Consider the following 15,132-nt stretch of genomic DNA (forward strand, 5'->3'; position numbering starts at 1 on the left):
CAATCCATAGGTTAGGTATAATGCCCCATTTATAACAGAATTCAAGGCTATTTGTCATTGTCAATTCATTTCGTGCAATGAGTCAGCATGACCCAGGAAGCCCAAAGAGAGAGGTCATATGTCTTGGTCATGAGTCCAACAACATAACCCAAGGCAGAACTAATCCCAATCTAAAGAGTTAGTGAGTTCCTTTTACATGGTGTGGGAAAGTTAAATAAATAAAGTGATGAGTCTTGTCCTATTCCTTTTCCAATCTTAGGTCAATCAGTTGTCCTACATTGAGTTTTACCCGTTGCTTTTTGGCCTGCCTGCAGGTTCCTTGGGAGACAAGTAAGATGATCTGGCATTCTCATCTCTTTGAGGACTTGCCACATTTTGTTGTGATCCACACTGTCAAAGGCTATGTAATCAGTGAAGCGGAGTAAATATTTTTCTGGAACTCTCTTGGTTCTCCATAATCCAGTGAATATTGGCAATTTTGTCTCTAGTTCCTATGCCTCTTTGAAAACCAGCTTATTCTTCTGGTAATTCTTAGTTCATGTAGTGCTGAAACCTAGCTGGCAGAATCTTTTCAAAAAATTTTAATTAATTAATTAATTTTTAGTTTGCAACATTCACTTCCATAAGATTTTGGGTTCCAAATTATTTTCCCCATCTCTCCCCTCTCCCACCCCAAAACAGTGTGCAATTTGATATAGACTCTACATACACTTTCATATTGATGTTATTTTCACATTAGTCATGTTTTAAAGAAGAATTAGAACAAATAGGAGGAACCACAAGAAAGAAAGAAAAAAGAAAGAGAGCAAATAATATGCTTCAATCTTCATTCAGACTCCATAGTTCTTTTTCTGGATGTGGACAGCATTTTCCATCATGAGTTGTTTAGAGTTGTCTTGGATCCTTGCATTGCTAAGAAGAAATAAGTCTATCAAAGTTAGTCATTGCACATTGTGGCTGTTACTGTGTACAATGTTCTCCTGGTTCTGCTCACTTCACTCATCATCAGTTCTTTCAAGTCTTTCTACTTTTTCTGAAGTCTGCTTGCTCATCATTTCTTATAGCACAATAGTATTCCATTACATTGATATACCATATGGCATCTTCTTCAGCCATTCCCCAATTGATGGGCATCCCCTCAATTTCCAATTCTTGGCCACCACAAAAAAGAGCTGCTATAAATATTTTTGTACATGTGGGTCCTTCTCCCATTTGTATGATCTCTCTGGGATACAGATCTAGAAATGGTATTACTGGGTCAAAGGGTTTGCACAGTTTTATAGCCCTTTAGGCATAATTCCAAATTGCTCTCCAGAATGGTTAGATCACTTTACAACTCCACCAACAATGCATTAGTGTTCCAATTTTCCCACATCTTCTCCAGCATTTATCATTTTCCTGTTTTAACATGTTAGCCAATCTGACAGGAGAGATGTGGTACCTGAGAGTTGTTTTGATTTGCATTTCTCTAATCAATAGTGATTTAGAGCATTTTTTCATATGAGTATAGATAGCTTTAATATCTTCCTCTGAAAACTGCCTGTTCATATCTTTTGACCATTTATCAATTGGGGAATGACTTGTATTCTTATAAATTTGACTCAGTTCTCTGTATATTTTAGAAATGAGGCCATTATCAGAGATACTGGTTGTAAAAATTCCCAGTTTTCTGCTTCCCTCTGAATCTGGGCGGCATTGGCTTTTTTTGTACAAAACTGTTCAACTTAATGTAATAAAATTATCCATTTTGCATTCTGAAATGCTCTCTATCTTTCGTTTGATCATAAATTCTTCACTCCTCCATAAATCTGACAGGTAAACTATTTCTTGCTCTCCCAGATTGCTTATAGTATCGGCCTTTATACCTAAATCGTGAACCCATTTTGACTTCATTTTGGTATATGGTGTAAGATATTGGTCTATGTCCAATTGTTATATTTGAAGATCAAATTTTCCCTTGAGCGCTGGTCTTTTCATCAGGAAAGTCTGGAAGTCCCACATTTCATTGAATATCCATCTCTTCCCCTGGAAGGTTATGCTCAGTTTTGCTGGGTGGTTGATCCTTGCTTGCAATCCAAGCTCCTTTACCTTACAGAATGTCATATTGCAAGTCCTCTGATCTTTTAATGTAGAAGCTACAAGGATCTGGGTAATCCTGACCATGATTCGATGATATTTGAATCGTTTCTTTCTGGCTGCTTGCAGTATTTTCTCCTTTACCTGATAATTCTGGAATTTGGTTACAATATTCCTTGGTGTTTTCAATTTGGGTTCTCTTTCAGGAAGTGATTGGTGTATTCTTTTCTATAACTCTTTTACCCTCCAGTTTTCCTTGACAATTTCTTGAAAGATGCTGTCCAGGCTCTTTTTTTAATCATGGTTTTCAGGCAGACCAATAATTCTTAAATTATCTGTCCTGGATCTATTTTCCAGGTCAGTTTTTTTTTTCTAATGAGGTATTTTACTTTTTCTTCTATTTTTTCATTCTTTGGATTTTGTTTGACTGATTCTTGATGTCTCATAGAGTCATTAGCTTCCACTTGCCCAATTCTAATTTGTGACATTGTTTTCTTCAGTTACCGTTTGTACCTCCTTTTCATTTGGTCAATTCTGCTTTTTAAGGAGTTTACTTTCTTCAGTGTACTTTTTTCCATTTTATCAACTGTATTTTTAAAGGAATTGTTCAATTTTTCTTCTACCTCTCTTATTTGACTTTTAAAATCTTTCTTGAGCTTTTCTAAGAAGGCTTTTTGGGTTTGAGACCAGTTCATATTCCCCTTTGAGGTTTCAGGTATGCAGGTATGTTGACAATGTTGTCCTCTCTTGAAGTGTTTTGATCTTCCCTGTCATGAATATACTTCTCTATAGTCATTGTTTTTCTGTTTTGCTTTTTGCTCATGTTGTTTGTCTTTTTTCTGCCTTCTAAAGTTAATCTCTGCTTCTGGGACACAGTGGGCACTGTTCCAGGCTTCTTGTGCTGAGGACTAGTGGTCTGATTACTAGTTTTGTTTGCTGGGGCCTCTGGTGCTGGCAGCTGGAGGCTAGTAGCTTACCTGGTGCTAAGCTGGTGGTGGTAGCTGGTGTGTGCCTGATGTTGGTGCTTGCCTGCTCTACTACTGTGGGGCTCAGGATCTCCAGCTGGTTTGCTGAGGTGGGACTTGCCACTGGCTTGCTTGGATACCTCCCATCTGGTCTCCTTCAGCCACAGCAAGAGAGACCTTTCCCTTAATCCCCTTAGCCTCCCAAGCTAAAAGACTGTTGCACCTTGTCTTTCTGCTGGCTTCACTATTTCAGGATTTTCCCTGGGGCAATGTTCTCTGGCTTTTTCAAGGTCAATAAGGGAGGGTGAGAGCAACTTACTGTTTACTCTGCCATTTTGGCTCCCGGACATTGAAATAGGAAACTTTCATACATTCAGTCCAAAAGCAGCCGCTGCCACTGCAGCCGCTGCTGCTGCCACCAACTCAGTCACTCCCAAGGCCTGCTCCTGGTTTGCTGGGGCCAGGGCTATATTGGCATGCCCTGCCCTGGACTACACTTCTCTCTCACCCAGTTCTGACAGACACCTCCCCCTGACCTTCTAACTTGTCTCTGGCATCTATGGGCTGAGAAGTCTGGAAACTGCCACTGCTGCCAATGATTCAGTCTCCTGAGGTCTGCTCTGGCTTTACGGGGGCTGGGTCTGTGCTACAATGGCCTACACTCTACTGCTCTCCTCTCTCAGCCCTGCGCAACAGACCCTTCCTGTTGACCTTCCAGGTAATCTTGGTCTGGAAATCTGCCTCAGTCTGTCTCTCTCTAGAATTTGTTCAGAGTCACTTTTTAAAGGTATTTGAAGGGGTTTGGGCGAGAGCTCAGGTGAGTCCCTGCTCTCACTTTGCCATCTTTGCTCTGCCCTTCTGCTAGCCGAACCTTGGGCGTAATCTTGCTGGTGTGCGAAGTAAGTACAAGTGTTTGGTAACTTGAACATTCCTTGACATCGCCCTTCTTTAGTATTGAGATGTACACCAATCTTTGACAATCCAGTGGCCACTGTTGTGTTTTCCAAATTTGTTAGCATATTGAGTACAGCGCTTTAACAGCATCATCTTTTAGGGTTTTAAATAGCTCAACTGGAGCTCCGTTACCTTCACTAGCTTTATTGTTAGCAATGCTTCCTAAGGCTCACTTGACTTTATTTTTCTACGTGTGGCTCTTGATCAGTAACCACATCATTGTGGTTATTGGTGATGGTAAGATCTTTCTTCTATAGTTATTTTGTGTATTCTTGTTACCTCTTTTTAGTCTCTTCTGCTGCTATTAAGTCGCTACAACTTTTGTCTTTTATAATGCCCATTTTTGCATGAAACATCCCCCTGATATCACTAACCCTCTCATTTTTCCACAGAAGAGGAAACTGAGGCCTCTGGAAGTCGAATGTTTTGCCCAAGGACACACAGGTAGTAAATGCCACCAAAGGTAGGATTGACTGAGGTGAAATGACCTCTAAATTCAGAATTCTTTGTACTGTACCATTTGGTCTCTCTGGGGGCTATCAGCTAGTTCTGTAATACTTTGTAGCAGATAGGATTGTCCTAATAGTAGATCCCTCTTCAAAGATTTCTCCAGCAAGGAAATGACCTTACCAGGAAACTATTTGATAGCACAGAACAATATGCTTCAAATGTGAAGATCTTTCTCCATAGTCTTGGACTTGAGATATGTGGCTTCCAATTCAGACACATCATCTTTGAAGTAAAAAGTGAAGCCAAATTAAAATAAAATAACCTTTATCCTGCAACAACTCTCTAGCTGATGCCCCAGTTTCTAGACTCATCCATAAGAAAAACAACCCACCACATGTGGGTATTTCCCTTGGGGTTAATTCACAACAAAGAGAGACTTTGATCATGACATGTATTGACTTTAACAAAGGCCAAAAATTCCACTTAATTTTTTTTTGATCAGGAAATATGTACTTGGCCATGATTTACTTAATTTTTTTTTGATCAGGAAATATGTACTTGGCCATGATTTAGTTGAGTCCTTTGAAGAAAATTTTCATGAAGGACAGAACATCCAAAGACATGGCTCATTAAATTGTTTTCACAGGAAGGTCAATGACCTGAGATTTAATTATAATCACTCATTGTGTAGCTTATTCCTTGTTCCAGGTAGGAGACTTTATTCCACTCATAGACTTTTCCTATGAAAAGTATTTTGGAATTTTTGTTCTTTTTCAGAATTGGGGTCAGGGATTGGGATGGCAGAATACATGTAGAACTTGTAAAGGGCTTTTTCATACATTACGGTACTGTAAACCTACAAAGTAAGTGTCATAGACTCTTTCAGAGCTAAAGACGGCATTACCATTCCCATTTGATGGAGGAGGGCAGTGAACAGGGGCAGATTAAATGGTTTCCCCCGTGGTCAGACAGTTAAAATAGGAATAGAGCTCTAATCTTCTGACACCCTGACTTTTTTTTTAGCCAGACCAAAGGTTGGAAACCTTTCCAACATGGAATGTCAACTTGAGTTTGAGATGGCAGTTGGGAGCAATGGCAGGCTGCTAGAGAGTATAAGTAGTTCTGAGGATGCTGGGGACTCCACTAAGTACCCAGGAAAATCCCAAAGTTCAGACGAGGGAGAGGGTGAATATGCTGAGCATTTCATGGTGAAAAAGTGATACAGGCCAGTGATACAGGGAGTGGAAAGCAGAATTTCAAGATGAAAAGGGCTGAGCACATCTACCTCTAAAGTCTCATGATTCTTTCCCAAGGGCTCCCATGCTGGGGTTGAACAAGATGGCAATTTAATACCCACTTTTAGCTTTTTTTCTGCATTTTTTTCAGCACTTGGTAATTCTATCTCTAAGTTAATACTGACAATATCATGGGAGGGAGCTAGAGAGGATCCCTGAAGTCATCCTTTCTATTTCACAGGTGGAATTACAGACTCATTGGAAAGAAAAGGCCTCTGGCTATTTGGTAGCAGGTTAGTCCCTTCCACAACAGAAAAATGAATAATTTCCAGGAGGGTTTGTACATCAAATATGCCTCATTTATCTGGTGTTGTCTAAGAAGGAAATATTCTATACAAGTGAATTTTCAATAAATCTGAAACTGACACCTTTAAGTGTCAAACTTTACTGCAGGTTTCATGGAAATCTTTCTAAAAAGACACCTCCCTTGTCGTTTGAAAATGAGGAGGACCTTTAATATACTTCACTTTTTATTAGTGACTCTTTTATCACTATGATAGTCAATTATTGTACTGGGCTCCAATATAAACGTTTTTCTGTCTGCTTCCTTGACTTCAGCTGAAGTGCTCCTCCTCTCTGATTTGATATTTTAAATTTGTTCTGATGTAAAAAACAAAAAAAAAAAACCAAATTTATATCATCATAATTAGTAATGATAACAATTATTTTTTTATTTTTTAAAATTTATTTATTTAATATATTTAGTTTTCAGCATTGATTTTCACAAGAGTTTGAATTACAAGTTTTCTCCCCATTTCTACCCTCCCCCCCACTCCAAGATGGCATATATTCTGGTTGCCCTTTTCCCCAGTCAGCCCTCCCTTCTGTCACCCTACTCCCCTCCCATCCCCTTTTCCCTTCCTTTCTTGCAGGGCTAGATAAATTTCTATGCCCCATTGCCTGTGTATCTTATTTCCTAGTTGCATGCAAAAACTTTTTTTGTTTGTTTTTGAACATCTGTTTTTAAAACTTTGAGTTCCAAATTCTCTCCCCTCTTCCCTTCCCACTCACCCTCCCTAAGAAGTCAAGCAATTCAACATAGGCCACATGTGTATCATTATGTATAACCCTTCCACAATACTCATGTTGTGGAAGACTAACTATATTTTGCCCCTTCCCAACCCATCCCCCTTTATTGAATTTTCTCCCTTGACCCTGTCCCCTTTTGAAAGTGTTTGTTTTTGATTACCTCCACCCCCATCTGTCCTCCCCTCCATCATCCCTCCCCCTTTTTTATCTTCTTCCCTCTTCTTTCCTGTGGGGTAAGATACCCAATTGAGTATGTATGGTATTCCCTCCTCAGGCCAAATCTGATATGAGCAAGATTCACTCATTCCACCCTCACCTGCCCTCTCCCCTCCTCCCACAGAACTGCTTCCTCTTGCCACCTTTATTTGAGATAATCCACCCCATTCTATCTCTCCCTATCTCCCTCTCTCAATATATTCCTCTCTCATCCCTTAATTTGATTTTATTTCTTTTAGATATCTTCCCTTCATCTTCAACTCACCCTGTGTCTGCTCTCTCTCACTCTCTCTCTCTCTCTCTCTCTCTCTCTCTCTCTCTCCACATACATATATACATACATACACTTTCACTTATACATATATATATACATAAACATATATATATGCATATTCCCTTCAGCTACCCTAGTACTGATGTCTCATGAATCATACACATCATCTTTCCATGTAGGAATGTAAACAAAACAGTTCAACTTTAGTAAGTCCCTTGAAATTTCTTTTTCTTGTTCTTTTTCTTGATTACCTTTTCATGCTTCTGTTGATTCTTGTGTTTGAAAGTCAAATTTTCTATTCAGCTCTGGTCTTTTCACTGAGAAAGCTTGAAAGTCCTCTATTTTATTAAAAAATCCATATTTTGCCTTGGAACATGATACTCAGTTTTGCTGGGTAGGTGATTCTTGGTCTTAATCCTAGCTCCATTGACCTCCAGAATATTGTATTCCAAGCCCTTCGATCTCTTAATGTAGAAGCTGCCAGATCTTAGGTTATTCTGATTGTGTTTCCACAATACTTAAATTGTTTCTTTCTGGCTGCTTGCAGTATTTTCTCCTTGATCTGGGAGCTCTGGAATTTGGCAACAATATTCCTGGGAAATTTCTTTTTGGGATCTATTTGAGGAGGCAATCGATGGATTCTTTCAATTTCTATTTTGCCCTGTGGCTCTAGAATATCAGGGCAGTTCTCCTTGATAATTTCTTGAAAGATGATATCTAGGCTCTTTTTTTTTGATCATGGCTTTCAGGTAGTCCAAGAATTTTTAAATTATCTCTCCTGGATCTATTTTCTAGGTCAGTGGTTTTTCCAATGAGATATTTCACATTGTCTTCCATTTTTTTCATTCCTTTGGTTCTGTTTTATAATATCTTGATTTCTCATAAAGTCACTAGCTTCCACTTGCTCCAATCTCATTTTTAAGGTAGTATTTTCTTCAGTGGTCTTTTGGACCTCCTTTTCCATTTGGCTAATTCTGCCTTTCAAGGCATTCTTCTCCTCATTGGCTTTTTCGAGCTCTTTTACCATTTGAGTTAGTCTATTTTTAAGGTGTTGTTTTCTTCAGTATATTTTTCAGTATTTTTTTGGATCTCCTTTAGCAAGTCATTGACTTGTTTTTCATGGTTTTCTCACATCCTTCTCATTTCTCTTCCCAATTTTTCCTCTACTTCTCTAACTTGCTTTTCCAAATCCTTTTTGAGCTCTTCCATGGCCTGAAACCAGTTCGTGTTTTTCTTGGAGGCTTTTGGTGTAGGCTCTTTGACTTTGTTAACTTCTTCTGGCTGTATGTTTTGGTCTTCTTTGTCACCAAAGAAAGAATCCAAAGTCTGAGAATGAATCTGGGTGCATTTTCACTGCCTGGCCATATTCCCAGCCAACTAATTTGACCCTTGAGTTTTTCAGCGGGGTATGAGTGCTTGTGGAGTTAAGAGAACTATGTTCCACACTTGGGGGTCACCAGCTCTGCCACACCAGCACTCCTCCTTCCCCAAGAACCCCCAACCCGGACTGGACTTAGATCTTCAGCAGGCTCTTCACTCCTGCTCTGATCCGCCACTTAATTCATCCCACCAGGTGGGCCTGGGGTCCAGAAGCAACTGCACCTGTACTTCTGTAGCTGCCCCACCTCCGCTGCCCCCAGAGAAGTAGCCGAACCACGAACTCCTTCCACTCCTGCAATTTTTCCCACTAACCTTCTCTGTTTTCTTTGGTGTTTGTGGGTTGAGAAGTCTGGTAACTGCTGAAGCTCACTGATTCAGGGCGCTAGGGCACACTGCGCCCGGCTCCTGGTCTGGTTGGTCTGCGCTGCTCACGCTGAGTTCTGCTCCACTCCGCTCTGCTCTGCTCCCAGCTCCGTGTGGTGTAGACCTCACCCAGAGACCATCCAGGCTGTCCTGGGCTGGAGACCTGCTTCCCTCTGCTATTTTGTGGGTTCTGCAGTTCTAGAATTGGTTCAGAGCCATTTTTTATAGGTTTTTGGAGGGGCTCGCTGGGGAGCTCACGCTAGTCCCTGCTTTCCAGCCTCCATCTTAATGATAATAATTATAATAATCCTTATCTAAAGTCTTACTAGAATGCCTCTTGTTGAGGTGGAGATAGTTCTGGGGTTTCGTGGCTTATACCACCTAAACTCAGCTTCTGGGCAGGTTTCAGCTATATATTTGTTGCCTGGGTGACAGTCTAGCTAAAACCAATGAGGCTTATCTGCATTAGGCTGAACACCAACCAGATCATGCATGTTTATGAGCACAACTCATAAAGACCATCTACTAGGACATGGAGGGGCTGCTATCTATACCAGTATAAGAAGGAAATTGTCAGGGCACGTCCTATCTGATGTTTCATATATAAGTTGAAGTTTAGAGAAGTGACTTGTACAAGGTAACACAATTAATAAGTGACAGAACCAAGACTAGGACCCCAGTTTTCTGAACTCTACTAATGATGTGACTTCTGACTCCTAAATCTTTCTATTAATTGTTTTTAAGTTATGCGTCAGTGTGTTGTAAATGATAGTTTGAAGGCTGCTCTTAGGGTACAAGGAGGAATAGGCATTTATTAAGTGCCTACTATGTGCCAGGCATTGTTTTAAGCACTTTATAACTATTATCTCAATTGCTCCTCCCAACAATCCTGTAAGATAGGTGATACTATTATCCCCACTTTACAGTTGAGGAAACTGAGATAGACGGGGGTAAATGACTTTCTCAGGGTCATAAAGCGGTAAGTATCTGAGGCCAGATTCAAACCTAGGTTTTCCTGACTCCAGGTCTAGTGTGCCAACCACTGGGAAACCTAGTGGCCCCTACTCAGAGAGTAAAGCCTACAAGCTTTAGTGCACAAGCTTTCTGACAGTGATTGCAGCTGCTTAACAGACATTTCCGGGGGGGGGGGTGTATTTCTTAGTTGTGTGTTCCAGATGGTTGAGGTTACCCTAAATCTGACCTCTGGATACATGATCATTTGGAAGACTTTTTGGATAGCAGAGGCAGGTCCTTAATTTACATAAACTTGCAATTTCCTTGTGGAGATACAGAGGAACCATGGGATCTACCTCAAGTTCTTCAAGTTAATCTTGTTCTGTGTTTCCTGCTTGATCTGACCACACCCCCAAGCTGAATGCTGCTTTGTTTTTACTTCCTCAGAAGTCTTGTGGTTTGTACTATTCTGTCCAGAATTTGCTTATATTCCGGTAATGCAGTGCTTGTCATGACAATGCAATTAGATTGCAAGGATGGTCTTGTGGAACAAGTCCTGGATTGGGAATGGGGAGATGTGGGATCTGACACTGACAAGTCACATATCCTTAGAAAAGAGAGACTAGGAATCCTGGATTCTGGAGCAGGAAGGGAATCCTCCAATACATGAATCCTTCCTCTTTAAATAAGAAGGTTGATACACCCAAAGGGCTATAAAAATGTTCATACCCTTTGACCCAGCAATACCACTTCTAGGGTTGTATCCCAAAGAAATCACACCAGCAGGAAAAGGACCCATATGTACAAAAATATTTATAGTGGCTCTTTTTGTGGTAGCTAAGAATTGGAAATCAAAGGGATGCCCATCAATTGGGGAATGGCTGAACAAGCTGTGGTATATGAAGGTAATGGAATACTATTGTGCCATAAGAAATGGGGATGATACGGACTTCATAACAACCTGGAAAAACCTACACGACATAATGCTGAGTGAGCAGAGCAGAGCCAGGAGAACATTGTACGCAACCACAGATATATGGATTCTGTGAGGACCAACCCTGACAGACTTTGCTCTTCTCAGCAACACAAGGTACAATGACAACTCCAAAGGACTCACGATGGAGAATGCTATCTTCATCCAGAGAAAGAACTATGAAGTATGAATGCAGATTGAGGCACACTTCATGATAGCCTTCCCCACCCCTCCCCATTTTTTTTTCCTTTTCTCTCTTTTGTTTTTGTTTTTGGGTAGGTTTTTTTTTTTGGTCCTGTTTCTTCTCTCGCATGATTCATTTCATTGATCACAGTTCTTCTCCATAACTTGACTAGTATGTAAATTAATTCAATGCGAAGTTATACATGGAAGCTATATGGGATTCCATGCTGTCTAGGGGAGGGAGGGAAGAAAATCTGGAACTCAAAATTATGTAGAGCTGAATGTTGTAAACTAAAAATAAAAATTTAAAAATAAATAAATAAATAAATGAGAAGGTTGAGGCTAATACTACCAAAATAAATTTGCACTCTTAATGCCATTCCAATCTAATAACCAAGGGCATATTCCATAGAACTTGCTAAAATAATGAAATTAATTTTAGAAACAAAAGACTTAAAACATCAGGGAAATGGTGAAAAGAAGTAGGGATGAGAAGGAAACAACACTTCCAGACCCAAGTTATATGTTAAAGCAGCAGTCATCAAAACCATCTGGTGTTAGTTAAAAAATAGAGATCGATTAGTAGAACAGACTAGACGAGGGAGAATCAGAAACAATAGAACCCAATAACCCAGCATTTGATAAAATGGAAAACCTAGAAAAGAGATCCCTATTTGATTAAGCAAAAACTGCCATGGAAACTTGAAAGCAGTCTGGCAGAAATTAGGCTTACACTGACACCTTCCACCATACTCCACCATTGATTCTAAATGGATACACAACCTTAATATTAAAGATCATACTATAAAAAAATCAAAAGAGAAACAGATCATTTACCTCTCACAGCTATGAGATGAGATGTATTCTTAACCAAACAAGAGACAGAGACAATTAGAAAAGAGAAAATAGATAATTTTGATTACACGTAACTGAAAAGCTTCTCAAGAGACAAAATTAGCATACCTAGAATAAGAAGGGAAGTGGTTGAATAGAAAAAAAAAAGAAAGGGCACCGAGTGAAGTGTCATGAGAGGAACAGCAAGAAGGCAGGTGTTTCTATATTGTAATGTTCTTAGAAGGGAGTGATGTGTAAGAAGACCGGAAATGTTATGAAGGGCTTTAAAAACCCAAAAGAGGATTTCATTTTTGATCCTTGAGGAAGGGAGCAACTGAAGTTTATTGAGAGGAAGGGTGTATGTGAAAGGTTTAGACCTCTGCTTTAGGGAGATCACTTTAATAGTTGAGTGGAGAATGGATTAGAGCGGTAAGACTCCAGGTAGGGAGACAAATCAGAAGTTTACTGCAATTGTCTGGGTATGAGGTGATGAAAGCCTACACCAGAGTAGTGGTGATGGGAGTAGAGAAAAGAGGACAGATGTTGTCAAAGTAGAAATGGTTAGATCTTGAAATGGATTAAGTATGTAAAACAAGTGTGAGGGAGGAGACCAGGATGAAACTGAGGGTGTAAGCCTGGGTGGCTAGGAGAATGATAGTACCCTCAAGAAGTTCAGGAAGTTCGGAAGAGAGAAGGGTTTGGGGGAACATGCTACTTTTGAAATGTGGCAGGAGTTAAGGATTCTGAGAGGCAGAGGTAAGGAGGGAGTGCATTTTAGGCACAGGAGGGGGATTGTTTGAATATAAGAGGGCAGGAGGCAGAATGTAGAGCTAACAAGAGTAGATGTCAGTTGGGACAGAGTGCTTACAGGGGAATAATGGGTAATAAAGGTGGGAAAGTAGATTGGGGCCAAATTGTGGAGGGACTTAAATACCAGGTCGTGTGATCTGAATTCTATTTAGAAGCAATAAGGATCCTCTGAACACTTTTGAGAAAAGGAATAGTATGATCAGATCTGTTGCTTGTTATGTTTTTGGCTGCTGTGCAACAACTGGATTGCAGAAGTATGTATACATCTGCCTATGACAGCCACAAAAATAGCTGGCCTTTGACCTGAGAACATATGTGAGGCATCCCATCTTGTAGGTTTTTCTAATGTCTCCATTAGATGGTAGTCACGGTGGAGTGGACAGTACTTTCCCCTGAGACCCAGAAAGTCTGGGTTTTAGTCTTGTCTCTACTGTTCTGCTGTTTCACCATTTTGTGACATTTCAACAAATCTCTTCGACTTTTTACAACTAGTAGGACCAAAGAAGGTCTATCTGGTGAGTGCAGAGAAGAGTGAGCTCTGAGAAAATTCCAACTTCTCTAGTAAGTCCTTTCAATGCATGTATGTGTCTCAGGGAAGCTTCCTTCTAAAGATGAGATGGATGGGCGAGGAACAGCATCACGTAGGAAGAGGAGCAATGTGAAATAATTTTGGAAGGGCAGGCTAAAGTTAGTTTCTGAAGGACTTTAAGTGCCAAATAGAGGAGTTTGTATATGCTTCCAGAGGCAGGCTGTAGACTGACCAACTGCTTTCTGCCACTCAAAATCAGTGAGATAGGAAAAGACTGATGATGGCTCAGGTAGCATTTGGACATGGGCATCTCATGAGGTGCATTCTAGGGCCACTGTGTGTGCACATGTGTATATATACATAATATGTAATATGTGTGTGTATAAATATGTATGTATGTATGAAAACTCATCTTCTGTAAGATATTTTTCTGTGTCCTCCCTCCTCCTACACTACTAGTGCCTTCTCTCTCAGATCACGTCTCTCTCTCTCTCTGTACATATATGAATATACATATACACACAGAGGAGAAAAGAGAATTGCCTATTAAGTGCCTGCTATGAGCCTGACACTGTGTGTGACATATCTCATAACAAACCTGGGAGGTAGGTGCTATTATCATCCTAATTTGACAGCTGAGGAAACTGAGACAGAAGTTAAGTGACTTGCCCAGTATCACATAGGGTCAAATAAAGGTGTATACACCAATCTGTTTACATGCTATATTCCTCTTAAAAGAATGTAAACTCCTTGAAAGTATGATTTTTTATAAAACTTTTTGTTTTGTCTTTGTGTAACTCAACACCCAGCCCAGATTCTTTCATGTAGCTGGCATTTTAATATGTATTGGATAAATTTGTATCATTTCCCCTCTTTGGGTCTCACAAAATGAACCTTGGAGTCCATCTAGTTCAACAACCACTTTTTACAGATGAGGAAACTGAGACCTAGGGAAATTAAGTAATTTTTCCCAGGTCACACAGGTAGCAAGAAACAGAGTCAGGATTTGAACCCAGATCCTCTGAATGAACCCAGAGCCAATTTCATCTTCTGTAAAATGAGGGAATTGAACTAGATTGTCCTTCAGGTATCTCCCAAATCTAAGTTACACAGAATTTTATGACTCACTTTGGAATCACCCTTGAATTTTATGAATCACCAAAATTATTTTTGCCACCTCTGCATTTTCTACCTGGCTAACTGATAGTGGCTAAGCCAATTTGCAAAGCAGATTTCTCCCAACAGGAATATGTGTATTTCATCCTTTGAGTCAATAATGAATTCTGAAAGTTTCTTCCAGATGAACGTTTGCATGCAACTTTTTCTCAATGTGTAAACAATCAAAGAAAAGCAGACAAGCATCAGACAATAATTAAATTATTTTCTGTAACAGTCCCATTCTTTACTGTCTGCCAAGGTTTGGCAGACAGTTCATTCTTTGATGTGGACATGATAATAGTTAATAGCTACTACCATTTATGTAGCACCTCAGTGAAAATGAGAACTCTGAAAGACCTTAGCTTAAATAGGCCAAGGTCCCCTACTGCATCCTGGGCCTTCTCTAGTCATCCTGATCCATATCTCACCACTGGACCCAGATGGCTCCCGAGGAGAAAGTGAGGCTGGTGACTGTGCATAGCCCTTCCTCACTTAAGTCCAATTGACTTGCATGTCATGGCATCATCTTCCTGATGTCACGGTCCTCTTTGAGAACAAAGGATAAACCACAACCACAATCAAACAGGCCAGGCAAATATTGTCTTATTTGATCCTTAGGTGCCATATTATTTCCGTTTTTCAGTTGAGGAATTTGGGGCAGACAGAGATGAAGTGGCTTGCCAGGCCAG

General features: G+C 40.1%; 1 long non-coding RNA gene across 1 annotated transcript; it reads left to right on the forward strand.

Moving 5' to 3' along the window:
• Positions 1-3,463: 3,463 nt before the first annotated feature.
• Positions 3,464-6,100, forward strand: LOC118842559. Its single transcript, XR_005009882.1, has 3 exons — positions 3,464-3,759; positions 4,388-4,439; positions 5,922-6,100. It is a non-coding gene; the product is annotated as an uncharacterized LOC118842559 (long non-coding RNA).
• The last annotated feature ends 9,032 nt before the right edge of the window (positions 6,101-15,132 follow it).

This window comes from Trichosurus vulpecula, chromosome 1 (genome assembly GCF_011100635.1).
Source record: "Trichosurus vulpecula isolate mTriVul1 chromosome 1, mTriVul1.pri, whole genome shotgun sequence".
NCBI classification, from domain to species: domain Eukaryota; kingdom Metazoa; phylum Chordata; class Mammalia; order Diprotodontia; family Phalangeridae; genus Trichosurus; species Trichosurus vulpecula.